The sequence below is a fragment of the Erithacus rubecula genome (assembly GCF_903797595.1).
Source record: "Erithacus rubecula genome assembly, chromosome: 2".
Classification (NCBI taxonomy): Eukaryota; Metazoa; Chordata; class Aves; order Passeriformes; family Muscicapidae; genus Erithacus; species Erithacus rubecula.
Genome location: NC_136685.1, coordinates 67,609,953 through 67,635,911, shown reverse-complemented (window position 1 = coordinate 67,635,911; position 25,959 = coordinate 67,609,953). Strand labels below are relative to the sequence as shown.

At 36.0% G+C, this 25,959-nt stretch overlaps 1 protein-coding gene across 1 annotated transcript in view; it reads left to right on the top strand.

Annotated features, from left to right (window-relative positions):
* SLC35F3 (solute carrier family 35 member F3) overlaps window positions 1-25,959 on the top strand; it is a 157,967-nt gene that overhangs the window by 934 nt on the left and 131,074 nt on the right. The gene's annotated exons all lie outside the window — the stretch shown is intronic.

Below are 25,959 nucleotides of genomic sequence, written 5' to 3'. Positions count from 1 at the left end.
CGATCGCTTTACCGCTGGAACAAACCCGGCTCCGTGAAAGCAAGCGCTCTCTCTCTCGACGAGAAGAATTCTGTGCCCGTGCTGCCTTAGTCCTTTGGCGGTGGCTGGTTCACGAGAGCGTGGTGCTAAGAATGATGACAGCTAAATTCTGCTAAGAAAATAGGTCAAATATTTGTCTTCATGTTGCAGGCACGCTTAGTGGCGGTGATTACCGTGGGCTGACAGCTGTGTAAAAGCCCCTGCACGCTCATGCTCATACCATTTCCACAAGTAACGCGTTATCAGTTGTTTCAGGAGTCTGTCAAATTTTCACAGCACTTGAGCTGAATGATCTGTCTTTTCCTATGTCGAGTGGAGCTGTTTCTTCTGTATGCATACACTTGAGAAAGAAACTTCAAATGATAAAGATACAAAGAGAGGTGTAGCTGTATTCCTTCACATACATGATTTACAAAGGAAACATTACCTCGAGTCGTTGTCATATATCAACCAGTATTTTTGTGTGTAACGCCCTATTTCCATCTTTCATCATGTGTGTGTCAATTGCATGCATTAAAAAGTTCTAGAGTAGGTTACCAATTAATCGAAGTCATAACATTATTTTGGTAATCTTAAGGTCGTTTGTAACATCGCAGGGGGTTTTGTTGATAAAAGGATTCTTCTGTAACAGAAATGATTGCTTTGCTGGAAACACTGGCTCTGATAAAGTAGTTGTTTTCATAGTGTAGTTCCCTAAGTATTAAGTGCAAATGTTTGGAAATATTTCCTACTGGATTATCTATTTGACAGTGTGCTTAATAATGGAATAGAATGATACAGGAATGCATGGCACACAGTTCAGTTTTTCTCTGAGGAAGAGCTGCTCCTGATTGCCTGAAAATAAGACTTTGCTAATAAATATTCTAATACTCTTATGTGAGAGCCTTTTAAATTCTTTTTCTCTGATTGCAATTATGACAGAAATATCAGATGTTTGCAACTTTACTCACTAGAAGTATGGTATTTCTATAAGAGCAATTCCAGTGCCTGGATTGGGGCTGTTCTTGAGAGCAAAGCTTATTCAGGCCAGTTTTAAGGATCAGATCATATGTGGATGCCAGACTGAGTTGGATGTTAATGGTTCTATCTGACAGAGTGACTAATAGTCTAGCTGAAGTCACACTGAGCTGCTATGGCTGAACCTTCTGAAATAATAAAGGTCATGCTGGCTCCTCAATTATAACCTATTTGTTGAAATTTATAACTCTGTCTGAAAAAGTTAATAGCAAGCCTGAGCCTGCTATTCTAGCTACGTTTTCTCTCCTAATTGGAACTGAATAACAAAATTATACACTTGAGTTATAATGGTGAGGAATAAATATACAAAGTGTCTGAGTTTCATAAATGTGTGTCTAAAAATAATAGGTTATGTGAATTTGTTGCCAATTTAAAAATCTGAGTTGCTGGGAACATAGAAGGGCACGTAGAAAAGATGCATCTCTACTGCATGGTTTAAGGAGAGCCATGTTGATCTGCATCAGCTGAATGGCTGACTGAATAGGGTATATCATCTAAAGTGGGAAGACAACTTTGTCACAGCCGCTTTGAAATATCTTTGAATACTCCTTCAAGTTGGGCTGATGTCTAATTTTGGGATATGGATTTTCCTTGTGACTTTGCAGTTAGAAAATTTATTTGGCTCAAGTACTGTGAACAAATGATTTTTTAAAGCTCAAATTGCAACCTGGATACTGTTTGGCATCTTATTTTGCATCCTTGTAAATGTTTGGATTGTAATTATGATTGTAATTATGGACTGCATTAATAATGAATCTGCTTTGCAGAAAATAAGTCCATAATATGACCTGATTTAGATTTATTCACTATATCTCTCTTGGTGACATTCTTTTTATTGTAATTAAATTGCCTGTAGGGCCAAATCTATGTCTTTTGTACTGGAGTGTATTCCTTTTGTACATTATTTAGAATGTTTATATATATATAGGTGTATGTATGGGTGTATAAAATTGTTTGAGAGAGTTCAGAAAGCTTTTGCTTGTTTGGTTGTTTTTGTTTTAGCAAAACTCCATTAGGGAAGCTACCAGTGACAACCTGAGATAATGTTACCATGGCCCCTAAACTTGCATGGAGAACAACTTGAAACATACCCAGATGCCTCAAGATTATGTAGCAACTCCAGTATTTAACATTCTTACAAATTAGTTGGAAAGAGAGGGGGAAGAAGTGGAAATATGCTAAAGACACAAACTGGTCTGGATTGGACAGAATGAAAAAGGACTTGTAAGATTACCCTAAGGAGTCCTGTCCCAGACAGGTGACTTGCTGAAATGTCAATAAATGTCATTCAGTTATCACAAACAGAAGCCTCACATTTCCTGAAAATGCTAAAATTGCCTGCCGACTTTCACATTATATTGGCTGGTGATTTTGGGACTGTACACAGCTCAGGGAAGACCTCTGCTGTTTGACTGCACTTGCAAACCAGATTTTAGGAACTGGAATAATGTAATGTAGTTCTGGTGTGTTAGGATGCCTTCAGCAAATTTAATGTGCTACTGTAATTATGATTATGTGCTCTCAAAAAATATTACAGGAGGCTCTGAGATGAGCAAGGAGAAAGAGTGCAGGCAATCTGTCAAGAATCTGAAGAGCTTTTGCTGTTTACCTCAAAGAGGTTGAAACAAAAGTCTTGGAAAGTACTGGCACATGTTGCTTAAGCAGGTAGAAAATTTTTCTTCTTACTGTGTCATAAGAGAAAAAATGTAGACAGGCAAAGAAGCTGAAAAGCCATCAATTAAAGACTGATAGAAAAAGAAATAATATTGAAGAAAACATGTAATTTATTCCTGAGATGAAGATTTCAAGGGATTGTAATAGCAGTGACAAGATCTAGAATTGTGATAAAATGGGAAACATATTGGAGAGAGTATTAAACTTCATTATCCAGAATTTGAATTAGCCCTTCCTTAGGCTGTGAGAAGGCTTTTCTTGAGGGTTTCTTGTGCTTGCCTCCCATAGCATCTTCCAACCTTTAGAAAGAGGAGTGTTCCCTGATCTAATCTGGTAGTTATTTTTCTGAATTCTTTGATTTCCAGAGTAACTAATTATGTGGTTAACTGCTCTCCAGTCTAAATCAAATATTCATATGTGTCCCATGGGGAATATTTTGCAGAATGTGATTTGATTTTTCAAATATAAAGGCAGAGGGGAAGAAACAGATAAGATGCAGTCAGAATGTAGAATCATACTCTTATGCAGCTACAAATGTAACAGTGTTCAGTGTTTGTGAAATTCTCATTGTCAGTAAGAGCATGCTTTTTTTTTTTTTTTTCCTCTTTTAGTGAGAACATAGAGATCAAAGACTTTAATTAAAAAAGCCCCCAAAACAATGTCATGAGATCTACAGGTGCCATTGATAGCCTTCTTGCTGTAAGGAGATGAAACTGCTGTTAGAGCTGTATTAGCATTGCCATTCTCTTCCATGAAGGCTGTGTGAATCTCATGATTTCTGCCTCTGGAAGCCTAGGAGCTGAGTTGAAGAGCAGAGGCAAGTTTGGAGGGAAACATCCATATTTTAAGTTTCCATTTCACAGCATTGTCAGTTGGAATTAGTTTTCTAAATATTTTTTGAAGTGTAGTTTCCTAGGAGTTTTTCTGCACTTGAGAAATAGAGGTGTCACAAAACTCTTGGACTGTCCTCATGGTCAGTATGAAAGACTTGTCTACTTTAATGATTGTAGCAATTGGCAGGGTGCTTGTTTCCACAGGAAACGTTCACAGCTATCACCTTTGCCAAACATTCATTTTTCTCTAACTAGGTCTATTTTCTGGTGATTCAATATCACAGTGTGTCATTATGTGATTAGTTTTTTAAATATATTCACGTGGGCTTGAGCCAGCTATCCCTATTTTGCAATCTTCTTCCTACAGATCACCTGCTTCTACTCCTTGTTTAAGATTAGGGTCTTTCTTTTAAAGGAGGGACTTTGGTATATCCTTAGCATGTGTTCATAAATACAGACTTGTTATGGACAAACTAGGATTATATAGGCCTTGGCCTCCCTCTTTTATTCACTTATATTTTTTGTGTGCTTACAGACATTTCCCTGCCTGCAGAAGGAAAGTTAAGAGAATGGTATGTAGTTTTAACTCCTCTTAGTTCTGTTTATTAGGAATTGACCACTGTCAGTGGATCATGGCTTGTGAACGTACCTTTCTCTGATACTTCAACCTTGTGAATAATTCCAGGCTGTCCCAGTGATAACTTTTAAGAGACATGGTGTTCAGGTGAAAAGGAAAGACTGTGTCCACTAAATGAAGTTCTCTGGCTTTGCTTCTCCCTGCTACTTTAAATATAAATTTTCATATTTTAATGATTTTTCAGCAATAACAAAATAAACCATATAATTTTAATGCACAAAATTTCAATATAGTACTCATCCAGTGTGTAGAACATTAGGTCTTGACCTGAATGTGAAATTTAAGCACTGTCACCAATGTGAGTAACATACTGAAACACATTGGCTGAATAGCCTGAAGATTGCTCAAAAAGCATAATTGTCTGAGTATGCCAATCACAGAATTATATCATAGAATGATTTGGGTAAGAAGGGACCTTAAAAGTCTTCTAGTTTCAACCCTCCTGCCATAAGCAGAGACACATTCACTGGACCACCTGGCTCAAATCTTTATCCAGGTTGTCCTTGAACACTACCAGAGACTCCTTACTTCTCTGGGCAGGCTGTTCCCAGTTATAGACTTTGACAGGCTTTCAAGGTAAGAATTTGGTGTTGGTTTTAGCTAATTAAATGTATGAGCACTGTACTTTTATAAATATTAGAGTATCAGTTATACAGCTAAAGACCACTGTTTCCAACTGGTCCCCAGTGTTCCTCCTTGTGATTTTCTTTTCATGTGCCACTGAATGCTGAAATTTCACAGTTGCTAAAAGCAAATCCAGTGAGGATATGAATCAAGAGAAATTTGTGAAAATACAATTTTCATCTTATTTGCATCTGAGGGAGAATTTAACTTGCTTTTTGAGGTGATGTATTCCAGAAGTTCAAAGACATAAGTTGAAGACTAGAATTTTCTCTGGGGAAACAGGCCAACTGTAAGCAATTAATTTAAACTGCGTGCTTGCTTTCCAGTGCATAAATACTGACTATGATAAGTTTATAACTAATGCAAGACTTGAGAGTCTTCATGAACATCGTTCATGTTGCTGTTTTCTGAGGTCAAATGATTATGTGAAAATCTTGCCTTTCAGGTGAAAACGTGGAGTAACCTCTAGGTGTCTTGCTTAGTGCATCTATCCAAGTTTCTCTTCCCAGGGTCAATCTATAGGTCAACAGCCCTTCTACAACACCCAATCTGTATGTCAGCACTGAAACTTAGAAGATGAATAAAATATATGTACTTTATATCTTCTTTTTATCCTTTTTTTTTAAATTTTATTTTTATTTTTTAAATAAAAGCTTGTGGTGTCTAAGGCCTGATTTATTTTTTAATCAATGCTCTTCAACTCTTAATTGTCAGTACTAACATCAGTAATTGTTATGCTACCAAGAAAACCTAAGAAAACACAGGAACACCTACAGGCAAAAGAAAGCAATGGTGATGAATTGCATTGCAGATTTAAAAGTACTGTAACATTGTTGTTTCAAATGTCAGTTGCAGTTACCTGCTGAAGGCTAAACCTACACTTGGTGATACATGAACCAGGCATATTCCTGACTTATGTGCATGTGATAGCTCACAGAAAAACTTATTAGGCAGTTTCCTCATCATGTAGTAGTCACTGTGGCTCAGAAGAGCTATCCCCAGAAAAAGTACAAGTATTTTGGAGACCTAATCATAAGTCTGTTTGCATCCCAGATACTATAGGATACGTTTCCCTTTTGAAAGGGAACCCATTAGCTCTCATGGGTTTTAGCTCTCTGGGTGGTCTTGCAACTGAGAATGAGTACAATCTGGCCACCTGAGGCAGGCCCGAGCAGTACAGGTGCTGAATACTGAGCAGCTGCAAAGATATCAGGTGAATATTTAAAGAAAAAGCCTTTCAGAATCTTCCTTTTCAAAACAATTCCAATAGGGAAGAAAGATGGGAGTTCTTAGGCTTTTGAAAATAGGCAAGACTTTTTTTTTCCAGTACTAAGTAGAAAACTAGTTCCTGTTACAATGTAGAGCTTAATTAATCACAAACTTAAAGTTTTTAATTTCTTGCTGGCAAGCCAAGCAAATTCTCATTTAAACTGGTTTGCTAAACATTTTTGATTGTTTAATAAATATTTAGTAAATGGTACATGTTTAATGAATATTTAGTAACTTGTTTACTTGATAGTTTTAGTTGTGTAGAGTTAAGTAACCACCACTTTTAACTAGCAGATGAATAAATATTTTGTTTTGTATCTAGTTTTCATAGTAAGAAACTAAAAATTGCCGCCCTCAAAATAGACCATCTTTTTTTTTGTTTGTTTGCTGTTTAAACAAATTAATTCATTGCTTTCAGCTTTTCTTTTTCAGTGCAGCTTTAATTACATGTCATCTTCAGCCATTTATGCAAAACAGTTCATGGGACAGCAATTAAGAGACTGTTGATTTCCAGCATTCATTTCATACCCTTAATAAATGTTATCATTGAATGCTGCTGTGTTAGAATATACCACTGAATTCTCCACTATGAAAGCCTACTGCTAAACCTAGCTGTACATCTTTGCAATGTCAGGGTCCCCATTAACAGTTTTTGAGGAGTGTTACCTGTCATTTGAGAATCCTGCCACTAGAAAACTGCATTTTTTTAAAAAATAGAAATGTGATTATGTTCACTAATCAATAATAATGGATGGTTGCTAAAAACACATGCTACTCTGAATTGATATGGAATAATGAGGGAATAAGTTAATTTAAGAAAAAAAATTGGAAACTACCAAGAATATGAAGGATTACCTATTTTTGGAACTATTTTTATTGAAGTCTCTTCCTCAGGGTAAATTTCTTCAGTGGTTCAGGAGTGCACTGTGTGATGGATATTTGCAACTTTAAATAATGATTTCTTTAATAGAAACAATTAATTGCATAAGATAATAGTATTAAAATCAGACTACAAAGCCTGTGTTATCCTACTGTGATATTAGATACTGTTGTGTTACAAGTGTTACTGAAACACAAAACCACAAAAGGACAATGACCAGCAATGCTCGTTAGCTTAATAGCTAATTTTACTAGATTCTAGCTCATGTCAGGGCTGTCTTGAAGGTGAGTTTTCATCCCATAATCTTTCTTCCATATAATGAGGTTTTTGTGTTTCATATTCCTTGTATAAACTGATGATAATTTCTGCCATTTACTTGAGATAAAGTTAGCATCAAGAGAAGGAGAGAGATGGCAACCAGGTATAGTGGCAGCAATCCCCTGTCAAGGGCAGGGAGTTGGAATCACATGATCCTTGAGGTCCCTTCCAACCCCCATTGCTCTGTGATTCTGTAGCAAAGTTATGTAAAGGCCACTTTGGCACTTCGGCGCGCATCATCCATTGAAATGGAGAGTGTAGTTCTGTCCCTCTTGCTGTTTTGGAAGCTGAAGCCATAGACTTTACCCTGTTGCTTGTGAATGATGACTACTCTGAGAACAGTAATAAAACACACACTTATGTTAGTAGAAATTAATCAGCAGATCATGGTTCCTACCTAGGCAATAGCTTGCCTTCATGTGGTACATCTTACTGAAACCACTTCCAAGTATTTTTGATCCCCTCTTTGTCTAGGCACATGTTTTTTCATCCCTCAGCATATCCTTGGAAGAAAAAAAGATGCTGTGATTTTGTTAAAGACCATAGAGAAATATTTTCTTTATGAACCGAGGGATGCAGCGTAGATAACCCTGGTTTCATTTTCTTCAGAATTTGAGAAGCTTCTTCTCCACTCAGTCATCTCCTCTTATAAAAAAGTGCATCTGAATGGTTCCAGACACTTCTATTTTTCTCTGAAACTTGAGGGCCTTACAAGGTTCATTTTTTTTACCTTATTTTGAACCTTATTTTCTTTCCTGTCATTTTGTTTCCGTGAGTATATCTGGCCAGCAAAAGAGTTGTGTAGTTTTCTGAGAAAAGCTTTTCCAGCAGTGCTGGATTTAGAGATATATAACAATATATAAATATATATTGTTTATTATTTTTATTATATATTAATATAATATATAAACACAACATTACTTTTCCTAAATAACATTTATAAAAATAACAGTGGCATCACATAGCCAGTAGGATATATTAACTCAGCAAGCCAGTCATCTGAGGCAAGAAAATTTGAATATTTCGAGCCTCTCCAGGATAAGGGAATGTAACTGGCTTCTGGTGAAATAATAAGGCCTTAATCTTGCAATTAAATTTTATTTTTGCTTTGCTGCAACTGGCCTCTGTCAAATAATTAATGAAAATTGCCTTTTACATCTAAAGAAAGCAGCCAGATTTTCTGTTTTGAGCACTGGTGCAGAGTGCTATAGATTCCATCGCAATATAAATACTGTGGCAGAGCTGATTCAATAGTGACAACCCAAAGGGTTTTTTTTTAACTTGACTCTTACATCAGAAATACTACAAATTTGGTGCTTTTCCTTGCTATCTCTTCACACCAGCTGAAGTACCAAAGCAGTGTGGAAATTGACTTGCTTGTGCTTGTCCAAGTAAAGCAGGCCAAGCCATTCCACCCTTAAGCTCACTGTTGTGCTGTTTGTAGCCTGGCAGCCTGGGGGCTCTGCCTTAAGCCAGGATATCTTGCTTTGACTTTGCCATATCCGTGCAGTTGTGTGAACAGAGCACAGGTTTGTGCTCAGGTGGGAAGTGAAGCAAGAACTTGCTCCTTCAGAGCTGATGAGCTTGTGTGAGGATGGTGATGGTGTATTCATGGTCCTGTCCTGAAAGCCTGGAGTTGTCTTTCCTTTTTCAAACAGTAACTGCTTTCCAGACAATCTGATTCCTTGGGTGTTCGGTAGGAATTATCTGCTTACAATTTTTTGCCCTAGTTGAAATATGCAGTGCCAGGATTAATATCATGTGTCCAGTGTTTGCACTGTGAAACAGGAAATGCAACTTCATGGCTTTATGATTCTGTTGTCTCTCCTGCTCACTTTATGCAATGTTTTTTGGAAACTTTAAGACTGATTTAATTAACATGCAGCCGTTTATTTAGAACAAGTGAAGATGGTAATCATGTTTGCTTTTCCAGCTTAGATGTTAGCTAATGCCTATGGTTTTGGTTAGCACTTTCCATGGAATGTGAATTAATGACACAAACCATTGTTCCTTGTACTTTTGAAATTATTATTTGCTGATTTTTTTTTTTTTTAATTTTTTTTTTATTTTTTGCTGTATAGCATTTAGTGTTCTACTGGCCTGGTAACTTCTCAGTTGAAGGTCTTTCTTTACTTCAGAAACAAGACATTTGTAATATAAAGAAATATGTTTAGGTTTGATTAGCAGAGTCTAATTATAGAGAAGAAATGACAAAATAATGTGAAGGTAGAAAAAGACAGTCAAGAAACAAACCCCTTGAAGTCAGTGGAGCCATAGAAAATGTCTTTAATTAAGAGATTTGATTACTTTCAAGTTGAGCAGGAGGAGTGAGAAAAGAACAGAAAAGGCTATTTTTTTTTACAGATTTGGCTTCCTGACACTTCTATATCATATTTTGTGACTAGAGGCCTCTGTTTTTCAGGACTTATATTCCAGCTATTTCTTAGATACATTCCAAGTGTACTCCATGGGCCTGAATTTGGGAGCTTGGGTTTCATGCAAGCCAGAAATTATGCCCAGACAAGGTGAATTCTGGTGCATTCAAGAGTTCAAAATTTGTTTAAGTTTTTTCAATAGACATGGAAATGACAGATGGGTCTTGACTTGGAAATGAACATAAGCCCACATTCAGTTATTATTGTAGGTATAGCGTGGGACTCCTACATAGAGCCATGTGAACTTTCTTCCAATATATGGAAGCAAAGTCCTCTTTATCAGCCTGGGAAATTACATGAGTTGGCATGAAAACTAGGTTATTCCTATGAAGGAATAGAGCTACTGTGTGCATGGCTTCAGGGATTTCAGGAGGATATCTGATTCCTGCCCGTTTCTCCAGTTTACCAGGTTGTTGTGGGAGGATATATGAAGAATGCACAAAGAAACCTTAAATGACTGCCTTCTCATGGTTGTTTGCTTGTAAGACTTATAAAGGTCCTCTTAGAGGGTGCAGTGTGGAGTTGGATCTCTGGTTCCAGTTCATAAAATTACTTCACAGTTTTTGGGAAGTACTATTTGATAAACAACTTATTTAATAAACAAATTCTGTATTTGCTTTTCTTATTTCAATGGCAGCTTGCTTTCAGACTTCAGAACTTAGTAATGTGTAGTTTAGTATCTGTAGGAAATTCCTTGTCTTTTGTAAATAGTGATTTCAAGAGGTAGAGGGCTGTATATGTGTTCTGGTTTCATCCAGGATGAGAAGTGGTTTTGTGTTTTATAATATTTCTCGAAATGGAAACAAATATGGGAGTAAATCATAGAAGTAGGGGTGAGTAATTTCTTTGTAGAAAAATGCATGGACAAGAAACACATCTTGTACTGGGAACAATAATTTGTGCCTTCTGTGGCTGCTATGTGTATAGTAAAAACTGCATCTCAGTGGAAATCATTCTGACAAACAGTATTAGGCATTCTATATTTATTTCTACAAAATGAAAAGACTTTTGCATAGCATCTTTATAGGAATCTTTGCTATTAATATTACTTTAAAATGATACTCATATACCAGGCAGTGTTTTATCTCTGCATGTCAAATTCTTTTACACCCTACAATAACATTTCTCTAAAGTCACAGTATCTCATGTCTATATAATGAAAGTACACTGGAAGTGGTACTGAAACTACAATCTTTAGAGTGTAAGCCTAAACACTCTTATTACTCTCTAGGTAGCTTTTGTTTTGTGATGAGCTTAGTGAACAAGGAAAACAGGGACATGCATCTCCAGTACAGCACTTTTTAATGTATTATTTAGTTCTGCACTGATAATAATGAGAAAATTAGAAAAGCTTTTGGGATGTATCCCTGACTCCAGCCAAGGCCAGGGTACTTTTCTCAGTAACTTCAGTCAAGCCAGGTTTCGCCTATCAGGCTTAAGTCTTTGAGTTTGCCTTTTAAGCAGGCTACCTGCTTTGTATGCTGAACATTTGTTCCTAAGGCAACTGCATCCAATTACACCTACCCATACATGGTCTTTATTATATGTTCCTTAGCACTACTGAGGAGCTCAACTTAAATTATAGAATAATTATTTCTTTTAATAGATGTGCAATTCAAAATTTCTTTAAATTTGGTGTTTAGTTAGTACTTTACAGCTTGTCCCAACATGAGTAGAAAGCATCTACAGGAATTGAGAAGAGGCCACTCTTTCTTCCCATTGCCTAGAAAACTGACTACCAGAGTCCTGGTGCTGAAAGGAGAATTAATATACATACAATTTTTGCAGCTTTATATTAGGAGTGAAGGATTGAGACTTGTAACAGGGCATGCTATAGAAGCACCAGTATAGGAAAAAAAGTCCTCAATCAAGTCTGTTACCTGTCACATTTTTATTAAATAGTAAAACATTGTTCATGTCTTTCCACTTCAGATATAGACAAACAATCTGCCTGTACTAGAGTGGGTGTCACTGAACGGGTCTGAGGCAGAAGCCTTTTAAAACAGTAAAAAAAAAAAAAAGGCATTCTAGTTCATCATTTTTATAAGCAGCACTTTGAAAGCCAGTTAGTTTTTGACAGCCCTGGCTCAGTTAGGTAAGGAATAAGAACATTTAAATGCAGAACTCCTTGTAAACAAAGGACAGGGTTCATGGGGATGGAATAACTGTTTTTTGAAAAATTTCAAATACTCGAGGTAACAGAATGTTGTACATGCTGCTTAGGTTTTTGGTTTTATTGCTGTTTTTATTAAATTATCTCACCACAAAGCCATACATGTGAAGGGCAGAAGGTGGCTTGGAGAAACTCACTGGTGAAGTTTAAAACCTATCTAAAGAAGCTGTTTGAGTTAGTGCATTAACCTCTTATCTCTTTATTTTCAAAGGCCAGAATTGTTTCATTTTCATGTCGGTAAAACTGATAGAAGCTAAGAGGAGTTTTGTCTAACTAAAACCAGTAACTAATGGCAGGAAAGAATACTGCAGTCCTGAGGGGAATTGAGGGTTCTGGTCTGACTGTAATAGGATTGTGAATGTTGTGCTGTTTGCAAGCTTGGACACTTTTAAAGCTTCCTGCAGAGAGTCCCAGAGCATGCTCACCAAAGTATTTTTACAAACAACATATACTATCTCACAAGGCTAGAGTTTCTTTTGCAATGAGAACTTGTTTCCTTCTTGTTTCCTTCACTTTTTTTCCATGCAAAAGGCAATTAGACAGTTGTTATTCTTTGTCCTCCAATTATCTACAAGAAAATGATCCTATTTATGCTAGGTGAGAACAGCATGGGTGCCATGAAACTGCCTTTCTCTCTGAAGCAGTTCAAAGCAGGAGGAGGCAAAACAATCTCAAATATTGAGGTAATTAGGATCTTGAAACACTTTTTTGGAGGGAGGTTTGTAGAACCTATGCAAAGTTACATGCTCAGTTGTAGGACTTGTACCAGAGAGATTAAAGATCAAGAGGCATAAAATACCCTGGACATCAACTGCTCTAGCTCATTTACTTGCATTGTAGAGTAATTGGAAGGTACAACAAAATCAGCACCTTGCAGAAAGGCTTCTTCTATTTGAATGTGTAACTCTCAGTAAGTTCAAGGTTAAAACAGTTGCACTGTAATCTGATTTGTATAACAGCAGCTGATTTTACTAAAGATAAGTGATTATATAAATCTCAGCTGAGTGTTGAAGCTGATGAATTCCACTGACAGATTTCAATAACCAATGTTGCAAGTCTGATCTTTCTTGGGTTTTTTGTTGCTGTTATTTCCCAATAGGCTGAATTATTGCCATCTCATAAAGACTATTTCATTACATTTTTTTTTAGTGTTAAAATTAGAGCAATTTTCAACCATTACTTAATACAAATAATATAGCTCAAATAATTTTGCATTTATAAGCTTTTTTGGACTAACTAATGAATGAAATGAAAACATTCTAGAAATTATGAGAGGGTAAAACTTCAGGTATGTCAGCATTGAAGAAGCATTTGGACCAAGCCCATAATAATATGCATTAACTTTTGGTCATCTCTGAAGCTGAGAGTTGGATAAGATGATCATGGTAGGTTCTGTCCAGCTCAATTTGTTCAATTTTTTCCTACTTTTCATCTCTCATAATTTTTTCATGCTAATGTTACACCATTAAAATATTAAGGACCTTATCCAGTAACCAAAATAATAGCTGAAAACTCCCTTGGGTGTAATTATAGCATCATGCATCTGCTTTGCAATTGAAAAATAGGTCTTTAGTGGTTTTATTTAGTTAAGTAATGAGGAAACTACATTTTGTTGGAGTTACTGAGTTGCAAGGAAATATCACTGCAACATAATTTTTGAGCCTGCAAAATTATATATGCATAACTTAAATTGTGCAGAAGTTGTGTGGCTAAAATTATTTGTTTATATATATATATGTTAGTTTTGAGCATATTAATTATTTGTATTGCCCAAGGCAATTGGTTTTAGCCAACAGTGAATGTAAGTTTTTTTTGAAAATATTAATTTAATATTCTGCACATCATAAAATGTAATTTTTATTTGTCTATGATAAGTATAGCTATCTAGGAGATTGCATCTTCACCCTCATATATAAATTCTAAATCAATTGGTGTGTGAATAGACCGATTTTTTTTTTTTTTGGTGCAAACATAAATAATTCCATGCACTGTCAAAACACTTGAATTCTCTCAGTCATTTTGTCCTTTTCAATGTAATCACTGATCTATGCTTTAATTTTTTTCAACAGTCTGATCTTGTAATTTTTTCAGAATGTAATAATGTCCAAAGTAATTTGCATGTGCTGGGCAATTTAGCTTGACACAAAGGTCTGTCTATATGGAAAAATTCTTGTGACAGGGTTTCCTCGTGGTTATTTAAAACAAATTAAAACCTGTATAAATTAGTGTTTTGATGGATGTTTGACTTATTTCAGAAAAATGTAATTCTTCAAGTAATAAATCTGAGTGGGAAATTAGACATTGTTGCAACATGTTGAGATTTTTAAGTCTTTGATACCCTGTTTGCAAGAAGTACCGTTTCCTTAAGCATAAAATCCTCTTCAAACCTAATACATCATTCATTTTATTTAAATTGGTTCTCTATTAACCTTAATGAAGTAAAGTGCTAATTAAGCGATACAGGCTTGTAGAATACAGCTTAAAATAAGCCACTTGGAAAAGACAAGTAAAAGCAATTATCAATTGTAGGGTTTGGGGGAAACAGCAGTTAAGTTTCAGATTTCTCTCTGAAATGAAACTACAGTTCAAATGTCCTGGATCCCAAATGCAGCATGTGACAAGGAACTGTTGCTACCTTTTCCTGGTGCTTTTGTTTTGTTTGTTTGTTTGCTTTTATGTTTGTTTTGTTTTGAGGTTTTGTGTTTGTTTGGGGCTTTCTTATGTGTTCAGATTTAACTCTCGGTCAAGTTTTTGAAAGAGATTTTGTTGCTCACAAGTCTTGTAGACTTGTAGACTGGATGAGATTTAGTCTCTTATGTAGAACACAGCTCTTGTTCTATATAAACATCACTTAAAGGACAGCCATCTTTAAGTAGCCACTATTAACCACACTTTACTTGTGAGTGATTAGCTGCAATTTGAGCAAAGAGAGTGTGAGGAGACAGAGAGGAATTAATCTTACCTGCTGGGAGGTGTCCTGTTCTGCTGCTTTCTGTTCTCCAGCCAGGTCACTCTCTTACTCAGAGCCCTGAACTTCTTCCTTTCTGCACGCTCTACCCCATGTACCACTTCAGTTGTCTTTTCTCTCAACTAGTGATGCTTTTTTTCCCTCTCTTATTTAGGTTTCTTATCTGTCACGGTGAGATCTCTTTCATTTTCTAACAGCCGGTGCACTTCCAGCTGCAGTACTGGTCATGTATAGAGAAAGACCAGACCTAAAATAAAAGGAAATTCAGAAACTCTACCAACATTCTGGACACTGGTGCTAAAAACAACCCCTGCTATTATGTTCTGAATTTTCTATGGGAAACCCAAAGAGGTAAGGTAGCCAATGCTAGAAAGGCAATTCTCAAAGCAATTGGGGAAAAATGGCAAAGGGGGAGGCTGATAAATAATTAGTTATACCAGTTAATTTTAACATTTAAAATGAGTGAACAGAGATTTCTAAATAGAGGGGGTGTTTCAAGTTGCTTTATGATAGAATCTGTACAACTCGTGGACACCAGTACAAATACTATGAATGTAAAGCAGCATCTGTTCTGCAGAGGAATATATTTTCCAATCTGTTTGTGTGTAGTCAATCATCTCTATGAATGAAGTGTTAGTAAATTGTATTAAAGCTCTCTTCCTCCTTTAAACCAGTGTTTTTTGAAGAGCTGGACAAACTCTGACCTTCCCTCACAGCTCCTGCAGGCGAAATGAGAAGTGTCAGTTCACATAGCAAATGTCACTTAACTCACCTGAGTCCTGGTTTTGATAGTCATGATGTGCTGGGCTATCCATATGCATATATATGGCTTTTAACAAAAACAATTTTGGCAGTAACAGAGCAACAGGGATAAAATATGGAAATCTAAGGAAAACACACTGAATCAATTCACTAAGTAAAAGATTAAAAGCAAAATAAAAAACAAAGGAAAAGAGATTTTTATGGAAGTGTAAGAATACGTGGGTGAGATGCCATATGGAGCATTGGGTTGCGGGCAGCCAAATTTGCATCTGATGTGAGCTCTGAAAACTTGTAAGGAAATAAATAGGATAAGAAAAACATGGAAGAAAGCAAAGGCATAGGAGAGGTCATGAAAGCTTCAAATAGGTCTGAAGAGCTAGAGCTGGGAAGAAAACTACTCTGTTGAAAATCTCAGAAGTGTCAAGCTTTTTGTTATCTTTATACATTTGTTGTGCTCTTATTTAAATACATGATGAACTCAAACATTAACACATGAACTGATTGCACCTCAAACAAATTTTGTTAAAAGGTGAGTAATAGTAGGGCTATGTTGCAATTGTAGTCTTGTTTTGTATGGAGGCAGAAAGAAAAAAGCAGCTTTATCTGAAATAACTAAATAAAAAAACCCACACAGTCTAATATCAGTCAAAAAGTGCCTTTGCATATAGCCATATAAATACTTAAAGAGAATGTAAAGGAGATTCCTTCAGTTTAAACATTTCCTTCTCTCTGTGCTATATCCTAAGCATCCATAATAAACAAAAATAGTGGTCAGGTCTTGGTTACGTTTTTTTTCTCATCTGATATTGTTTCCTGACTTACAAAGTTGTTGGCCAGCAAGCTCAACTGTTCCTGATAAGGGACAGAGAAGAGACATCTTCTCATGGAAAGTAGATTTTGGGGGCAGTGAGGTACAATTGTGTTATCTTAGAACAAGCAGCAGGGCCTACCTGTCATTTTCTACAGACGTTGTTTAGACTTGTAACAGACAAGGATAACAGGAATACAGGGAATAGAGTAACATATTGATGTGGTCTGTGCTCTAGAAATGTTTTGTACTGGGAAGTTGTCTGAGAAAGGTACCCTACTTCCCAGATAAGTTGTCTTGGCAAAGTAATGCTGGAATCCACAGTTCTCTCTCCCTCCCTTGCTTGGTGGCTGAGTCTGTCCATATGCAATATTCCAGATATCCAAATCAAGATTTTAATCCTGATGTTACAGTGCTCTGTGCTTCTCACTGATTTAACTATAAATACAATCCACACACATGCAAACCAAATGCATCTGTGTGCAGTGTTAGCAGCCAGTGCTGTTGGACTTCTAGTGTTACCTTGGGGAAATATGTGTCCCTGAACAGAAACAGCTAAGTTTTATCACAAGTGCCACAAGAGAACATCATGTAGTGATCCCCACTGACATGTCTGAATGGCTTCTTTATGTTAAGTGATTGTTCTTGCAATTCCTTTCCCCTTTCCCTTCTAATAATTTAATTTGTTCCCTTGTATGAAGCCCATTAGTTTTGCACTGAATTTATTGTCTCTATCTCAACTATGGATTTGCTAATCTCAGGCATTTTGCAAAAGTCTTCATTTAGCCTTTTCTACAGTTGCAGCAATGAATACTGTAGTTTGACAACCAGTTATTTCAACCTGCATAGAGCACTACTTGAGTGGTGTTCATGGAGAAATGGAAAAATTATTAAGGGAGTTTGAAAGAAGACATAGAGTTATGTACTATGCTTTTTTCCTGGCCAGGAGAAACAAGGCAAACCCCTTTATGGAAAAACAGAGGGAAGGCATTAGAAAAGAAATTTGTTCCATTTTTCTATAACTAAGCTGTTCTGCTTAGAAGTCTGTAAGCACTCACAGAGTACTAAGATCCTTATTTTGGGTTCTCAGTGGAATTCAAAGGCAGACTTTTTTTCTTAATTTAGAAATTGGAATGTGCATTGAAAATTTATTCCAAAATACTGGAAATTTTTATGTTGTCCATGATGCATAATGTTGAGTGGGTGATGGGTTAAAGTGTAGTTTGAAATAATATGACAATGCTTATTATATGAGGAAGTTTAAATTTTTAAAATTTCTTCTTATTCAGTAAGGTTTAGGAATGATAGATGGGGTACTGTAGTCATAAAACACCACTATTACATTGCCAAGCCCCAAATCAGATGTGTTTTTTCTGGGTTGGTATAGTCCTATTAATTTAGACTTTCAAACACCTGGATATAGCCCATTAGCTCTTACAACACTTCTTTCCAGTAACACCTGTTACTTGAGGGTAGAAAGACAGGAATTGCCATGGTTGCTCTAAGTTAAGTTCCATCTAATTGTTACTTAGCTTTGAAGAGAAAGCAAGGTTAGGCAGATTTGAGAAGATATTATGAGAGAACCTGTTCAGAAAGTTGCTGTAGTTTTTTTGTGGGGTTTTTTTGGTTTTTTTTTTTTTTTCTGTGATCCCTTAGAGTTAGCTGGTAAAAATAGGAGTTCACATATTTAAATTCAGGTTTTGAATGTTTTGGCAGGTGGTGTCTTACAGGTTCAGATAGCATCTTAAAATAATCTAACAGCTTGCCTATGCATATTTAAACTGCAAAATAGAATATATTGTTCCAGTTATGATAAATTATATGGAATAATTATCTTTGGCCATGCAAATAGGAGTGGACTTTACTGTTTTGATTATCACTGATTTACTTCAGAATTCTTGAATACCTGAAAAGATAGAACAGGATTGAAAGACAACAGGAAGCTGATAATGAAATCATGTTTTCCTAAGCAGTAAAAAAAGCCTACCTGCCAAAGTAACAGTGAAAAAGTATCAGAACATGATGTCATCCCCCCTTATGCCATGTGTCTTAGGAAACAAACTTGTCTGAAATGGGAACACAAGCCAGGTGAACTAGATAAAGTAGTATAACCTAAAATATTCTCCTGTCTTAGAAGTATTAAAAGTAGCTGTGCTGGTGAAGGAAAGTAAGGTGAATTTTTTTTTTTTTTTTAATTTTCAGAAGTATAATCAGAAGATAGACTTATTTTCTTCTTGGTCTGTTTCTCAAATTAAATTAATGTGGATTTTTTTCTGAAACAAGGAGGCCTTTACAAAAGTGTGAGTACAGTTCAACTACAGGGGCATTCATCCTCATTAAGTAAAAAGGTCACATACTTAAACTGTTGAAAAATGCAAAAGATCTTTGAATGTAAAGTGTAAGTAAAAATTCACTTACTGTGTTTCACAATATCACTCTTGTGAAAGTTTGTCTTTATTGGAGCTCAGATTTTCAGTTATTGTTATGCTTTCCAATGTATTTAGCATGTTATACCTGAACCCTGTCTCTCATACTAGGTTTTTTCACATACTGGAACCATCTTCTGAAAGTTTCTCCTATATGGTATCTAAAAATACCTTTAATCTGATAACAGGTATTAGTTTTGAATATTGTTCCCAGCTTGTCCAGGCATTAGGTATATTTTATGATTTTTGCCATTGTTTCTTCCTCAGACCAGTTTTGTTTGTCCCCTAATTATAGCCTCATTTGATCCTGTCTATTTTGTACTACTGGGGGGAAAGTGCTCTAAATAATACATCTATTACTGATATTGATGAATCCCAGAATCCCAGTTTAGCTGGATTCTGAGTTTACTATAATATAAATATTAGTGAGTTATACCTATTGATTGTAATGCCAAGGGTTGGTGTATTTCTTGTCTGACATGGAGAGGCTGCAGCCCTGCAAACCTGTCAAATGCCATACATTGTGACATGGCTGGGAAGGAGGGATTGTGTGTGGTTTATTATTTAATAGGAACTAGCTCATGGAGCCAGACAAAGCATTTGGGTTCTCCTGGTTTTGCTGGAAAAAAAACATCTGTATAAGTTGCATAAATGTTTTTCTTTTCTTTAACAGAAAAAGGTAATTGAGAGAACTTTCCTGTTTATAACATCTATAAATATGACATGGGGTGTTTGGATTTGCTGTAGAAGTTTGTTACAAAATGACTCAAAGAGGAATGCTATTCTCTTTTCACATGTCCTCCAGGATAGTTTTGGGGCTCTACATGTCTTCTTGGGTGACCTGTAATAATCACACTGGGAGGTGAGTGACCTCAGACTGAGGACACCCTCGATCTTTCAGGTGCATGCTGCTCCACAACTTGGTTCTTTTACAGATTAAAAAAAAAAATTCTTTTTCACCAATTCCAAGGTGACTAATGCATTCAGAAAGATTACATCATGTTAATTACCAAGAAGTATTTGACAAGCTATGTTCTTTCCCAGGGTGGAAGTGTGAAGTGGGGATACATAAATCAAGCTTTTTGCAGAACAGGCTGAGATAGTAAGTGACTAGAGATGGGATAGACAATAGTCTTATTTTGTTATTTTGTTATAAGCAAACTAAGGGCATCTCTGAATGTAAGTTCAGGAGGAATGGAATGACATTCAGCAATATTCTTGGCCATTACTTTTCTTAACACCTGGTGAGCTGACCTGGTGACAGATATGTGCAGGAAATGGTGACAACCCAGCAAGGGAAATGAACAGCTTGAGTAATGGCCTCTTCCCTCTCTGGTGACTGTGGCTGACAGCTCCCTCCTGTGTGGTTTTCCCCATTATTTAGTTATTTTATGCATTGTGCAGGAAAGGGAGCATACTGCACCAGAGAGAGTTCTGGTTTTGATGTTGATGCTTCTGCAATATGATGGCATCTGCAAGGAATGTGTTCTCTCATGTTCTCTCAAGCTTAACTATCTTCTGTATGATGTCAAAAGTGAAATAGGTAGCAGTCCCTGGTTGTTTAACCAGGAGTGCATTTTTTGAATGGCTGAGCCTGCTTTTGGTATTTGTAATCTATTCTGGAGGAGTGGAAAGAATTTGCTTTTGGTTAAATAAATCAAAGGAGTAAGCTTGGAAGTTGAAGATCATATTACAATAAGAAGCTTCTTTTCTGCTCTATGAATGAAGATGAAGTATGTGATTTTTATTTTGTTGGGTTTTTTTTTATTTTTAAAAGATATATTATCTCTCTAGATTCCTCTTGAGCCTCCTTTTCTATAGTCTAAAGAATCCCAGTTCCCTCATCCTCTTCTCATAAGGCTTGTTCTCTAGATCCTTCACCAGCTAAGATACCTCAGAAGTTCTATAAGAATTCATTCAGTTTGAGCTTATTCCACCCATTCTTATAAATTTAGATTAAACAATCAGAAATGAAAAATAAAGAATTTTAAATAACCTGACTTAATGTCCTTTCTCTTTAATGAGAACACCCCAAGTCAGAAACCACTGTTTTATTCATGTGTCATGATTCCACATATCCATTATTTTTCTGTTATCCATCAAAATCTGAGGAATCTACAGTTATTTAACATAAGGAAAAACACTCTTCCTATATTTTATTTGACACCTCCATTTAAGCATCCTTCATTCTTTATACAGAAAGAATAAAAGATACAAGCTTTGTTTTATTTGTTTGCTTTTTGCTGTGTTAGCAATCTCTTTAGGTTATTGTCAGTATCTGAAAATGTTTTCCTTTCATTCCACCTTGTGCAGGTGATTTCTTTTTTATTTATATTATTACTATTTTTTCCTTCCTTTGGTAAGAGTAGTTCTGTATGTAAGTGTGGCTAGAATTCAATGTTGTTTTTCAGGTCAAATACCTTATTTTGTTCTGGCTTTGTCTGGAATTTTGAGACCTAATAACTTTCTGTGTTGGCTAAAGCAGCAAACTCAGAGATCACCCTTATTTTGCGCATGTCACTGCAATGCTTTTTGAACAGTGAGAAAAGCTTGGTTTCTGTTTGGATGAATTTGTCAATATTTCTGGTGATTGCTTAAGTATATTTAACAATGTGGCTTGTCTTCAGTTTTTCTATACTGCTTAGGTATAAATTAATATATTATTGTATTTACTGGAAAAGAAAAAAATGCCACAGAAAAGCTGTATCTAGTTAACTTCTAGAGTTTCTCATTAAATTATTTGTTGTTTGTTGCCTTCATTGCTAAAGTAAATTAACTAAGTAGGTTTATCTGAAATAATTTTTTTCCTTTTTTAACATTTCTGCTCTGTTGAGCTATTTGTTATTTTTCCTAGCACCTCCTGTTTGACTGCCTCTGCATGTTTCCATCTTATGTAAAGTAACTGCAATTTCATTTTCATTAGACCTAGGTCTAATGAAAAATGTCTCTTATTAATTAACAGAGGAAGACATAATCATCTCTAATTCTGACAGAATTTTTAGGTGACCTTTTTAATCCCTGGAACAAAAATAAAATAAACTTTCATTTAGAATTTCACCTGGAACTTTCTATCCATTGCTTTTTCTTACTTTTCCCTTTGAATACTAGAAATTTTTCCTTATGTTTTTCCTTTAATGCCTTAAAACTTACAGCTTACTAGATAGTTGTGTTAATGTTGTTGTTGTTCTGGGGGGCTTTATTCTGCAGTCAATGTTATATGCATAAAGCAATTTTATTGTGGAAGCTGTTAGGTATGTGCCTAAATTAGTGCTCTTGCTCCTACGGTCTCTTATGTATTTTGTCCACTCCTTTGCAGTCTTGCTTGTCTTTCCTTCAGAACCTGCATCTGGCTTGGAAGTATTGTAACCTGTAGTCTCAACACATCTCTGCTGTTAATGTAACCAGAAAGCCTGACTGGCATGCCAAGTGCCGGATTCTAAATGACATATTTGCTGCATAGGAGGGCTGGTACCACTATGCTTTCCCAGCACTGCTGTTCTTCACAAGTAATTTCAGGTTCTAATAACTGCCTAATTGAATATTTATCAGATGCCCATGCAAACTATTGTGTAAAACTTCTGTAATTAAGTTATAGATCTGATGAAATCATCTGCTTCAAATAGCATAAAGGAATTGTTTATTTTTCATAACTTAACATGCTTTTAATATGAACAGGACAAGGGGATGTGGAGGGTGTTCTGTGGCACAACCAGGTTACATTATTGACAAATTGGATTTTGTTGGAATTTTTATGCTTTTTTGTTGTTGCTTGGTCAGCATTTTTTTGTTTGGGTGGTTTGTGATTTGTTTTCCTTTTTAGTCTTTTTACAGTCATTGTCACTTGTGCAGGTGATTTCCTAATTAGTTAACAGAATACCATTAATGCTGTAACAGTCATGGTTTTAAAAGAGCAAAAGTGCTAGTTGTTCTCTGGTTGACATGTTACTAAAAGATAGGAAATACTGTCTTATAATGAATGGTATCTTTTCATTTTCATCTGAGAATCTCTGCTTAAATGGGAAGAAGAATTACTGGAGAAATTAATATACTGCTAATACAGCTACCCTCTAAACACCAAGTTTACAGAATATCGGTAGGAAAAGTAAATAATATAAAAATACCAAAATTGTTTGGATATATGAACAAATGCAAATGCTAGATTTTAAAAATTACTAAGTCACATCCACATTTGTGAGAGTTTTACTTCTTACAGTTAAAAAAAACCAAACCAAAACCCCAACATAAGTATTTGTTAGAAGGAGCAAAGGCCTGCAATGTAGCAGTACTGAGAGCTGTCTGACAGTAGGAAAAATACCATGGACATATATTTATAATGAGATATACATGGAGGAAAAGTGTGGCTTTTCATGCAGCATCATCATCCCATCCTGGCAAAAAGGCAATTGTAGCAATGAGGGAATTGAGCTGCTTATATACATAGTTTAGTTCTGAACATTGTCTCCTTGGTATATTGTCAAGCTTGAGTGAACCCAAAGGAAATAATGTATTTTGTATGAGGTCTCCATGTTGTAAGAGAAGAACCGTAGAAACTAAAACAGAATTAAGAATTAAGAACTAATGAAGAAATAAAAGGGACAGAAACACAACACATTCTTAATTTAGCATTCATGTCTCTGGAAATAGTAAAGGGACAATGATTCTGCCGTTCTCTGAGAAGATAATCAGAATCAGAATTGCCTGAGGCAAACACACTAAGGATTTGATGTGCTTTTCTGGATGTGAAGCATCAGACCTTCTGGAAGAAAATGCTTGGGGACGTCTAACTGGAGTTGTACATCTTTGGATTGTCAGCAGGTCACCACATTACTTGTAGTGCATCTGCTGAAACTTCATTGTGCAGGAAACTACCTTAAGGTGTTTATGTGGTACACATTCATGTACCAATGACATGTTTGAAAAATAGGTTCTGCTCTGTTTGCAGGCACATAAATAAGTTGCACCTTTCTGCAGGATCTAGTAAGTTATTAAAAGGTAGTGTAAGAAGTAGAAGCTGGAAGAGGTTTATATCTGGGTGTCATGGGCTGAGACAAAGCAAATGGATCAAGAACATTGAAAACCTGAGCAACTCTGCAAATAAGTGAGTCTCCCTGCACATTTGCTGCAAATAGTTGAGCTTACTTTGTTTTCCAGGTCATTTAGGTTAATTAATAATGAATTTTTACCCATAATCATGACTGATGCATACTTCTTTGTCCTGAGGTTGAATAACCACATATCATTCTCACTGCAACATTGCAGAGGCTCCCAATAACTTTAGCTCACTTCCTAATAGAAGAATATTGCTAGAATATTTTACTACGAGTCCACTTACTCTTAAGATATTCAAGTATTCTATCAAAGATGTCATAATTTCTAATCTTGTGAGTTGCATCAGAAACCATTGCTTAGAAAATAGTCAAAAACCTTAATGGTGGTTTTTTGAGGTAATCTCTGTCTAGCAGACTTTGTCCTTTCTGAAGAAGAATTTTTAAAATAAAGCGCTTAGTTTTTCACTAAAATATATTTCTTATCAATGGCTGTAGTTTTTAATACAATATCAAAGCTGAACTTATAGTCATGTTTTAAAATGCCAGCTTTGCTTTAAAAGAGAATCTGTTGTGCATGATTTTAATTAGAATGAAATGCAATAGTGGAGAATTCTAAGGTCAATCAAATGAGATGACATAAAACTCACTTTTTCATGCAGTCATTTCATATGCCAATTTTTTATCTTGCTATTCTTTGGGGAAATTAGATTTTCTACTTTTAAAATTATTTGGAAATAATTTTAAGAATTATTTTCCTTGAATCTTACTCAATTTGTTTCTGTTTCTCCTAAGGTCAACATATCTTCCTTTGGTTATGTTTTGGTGCACTGATGTTTCATGTAGGTCAGTGAGGTTGCATCCTGGAATCTTTTCTCTTATTCCCTGTCATTATCTTTCTTGGATTGTCTGAATATGACTTATTGTGCACTACAGTGGGCTTGTAGGTAGCAGACCTGTCCTATACTGTACTACATGGCAGGGAAAATGTCAAGAAGCTTTAGTGTCATCATCCTGAAAAACTTAACAGGGAAGATGATGGATCTTATTTGATCTACTTTGTTCCCATAAATGGAACAGAACAGTCTCTGGTTTCAGAGCAGCCAACACCAAGAACTATATGTGTGCAGAAAGAGGCTTTCCAAAGCACCAAATAAACACAATTTGATTACCTAAGTGCCCAGTAGCCCTGAGGAAAGCAACAGAACAAAACCGGTACTTGCCTGCCTTCCTCTCGCTTCTTCAAACCAGTCACTGTTGTAACTTTGAATGGTTATGAGAGGCATATCACAGGCATATTATGCACACAAGTTTTAGGTGCTGTCACCCATGGCCTCATACCCTGTGGCAGACTTGGCAAGAGTTACTGCCATGAAAGCCCCCCAGCACAGTCCCATTTGCAGTGCACGTTCTTTGCTCAAACCCAGTGTCACCTCAGGTTTCAGCTGTTTCAGCTCAGATACTTAAAACCAAAGATTTACATGGGAGTGAGTGAGCCATAGGTGCCTATTCTCTTCTGCTGCTGTGTGGCGGGGCAGGAAGAACAGTGGAAAAAAGAGCTGGAAATAGTGAAATTGTGCACTACCACAGCAAGATTGCCACAAATCTGTTAGTACTTTGTCAAGTTGTGGAGGAGCTGGATCATTTACTGTATTATTTGTGAGGTTATTGATAGTGTGTAACACTGCAACTGGTAATTGATGCCATGTAGTGGTGGAGTATCCATCCACATGGTTATTAATTGTGCTTGTCTGCTGTTTTTTGAAGAGAGGCTGGGAGATATTAAACATGATGGAAATTATGCATGCCTCACAGTGCCAATAATTGTAATAATAACTGTTACATCAATAAGATACCTTTTATGTTTATTGATCTCTTGTACATGTTTTCCCAATAGAAACAGAATAACTTAAGCATGCAGAAGAATTCCATGTTTTTTTCTAAGAATTCCCATTCTGCAAAGTGTCATTGTAACACAGGCTTGGTCCACGTGAGGATGAAGAATGAATATCATGTCAATTCCCTTTCAAATGATTACCAGCCTGTGTTTT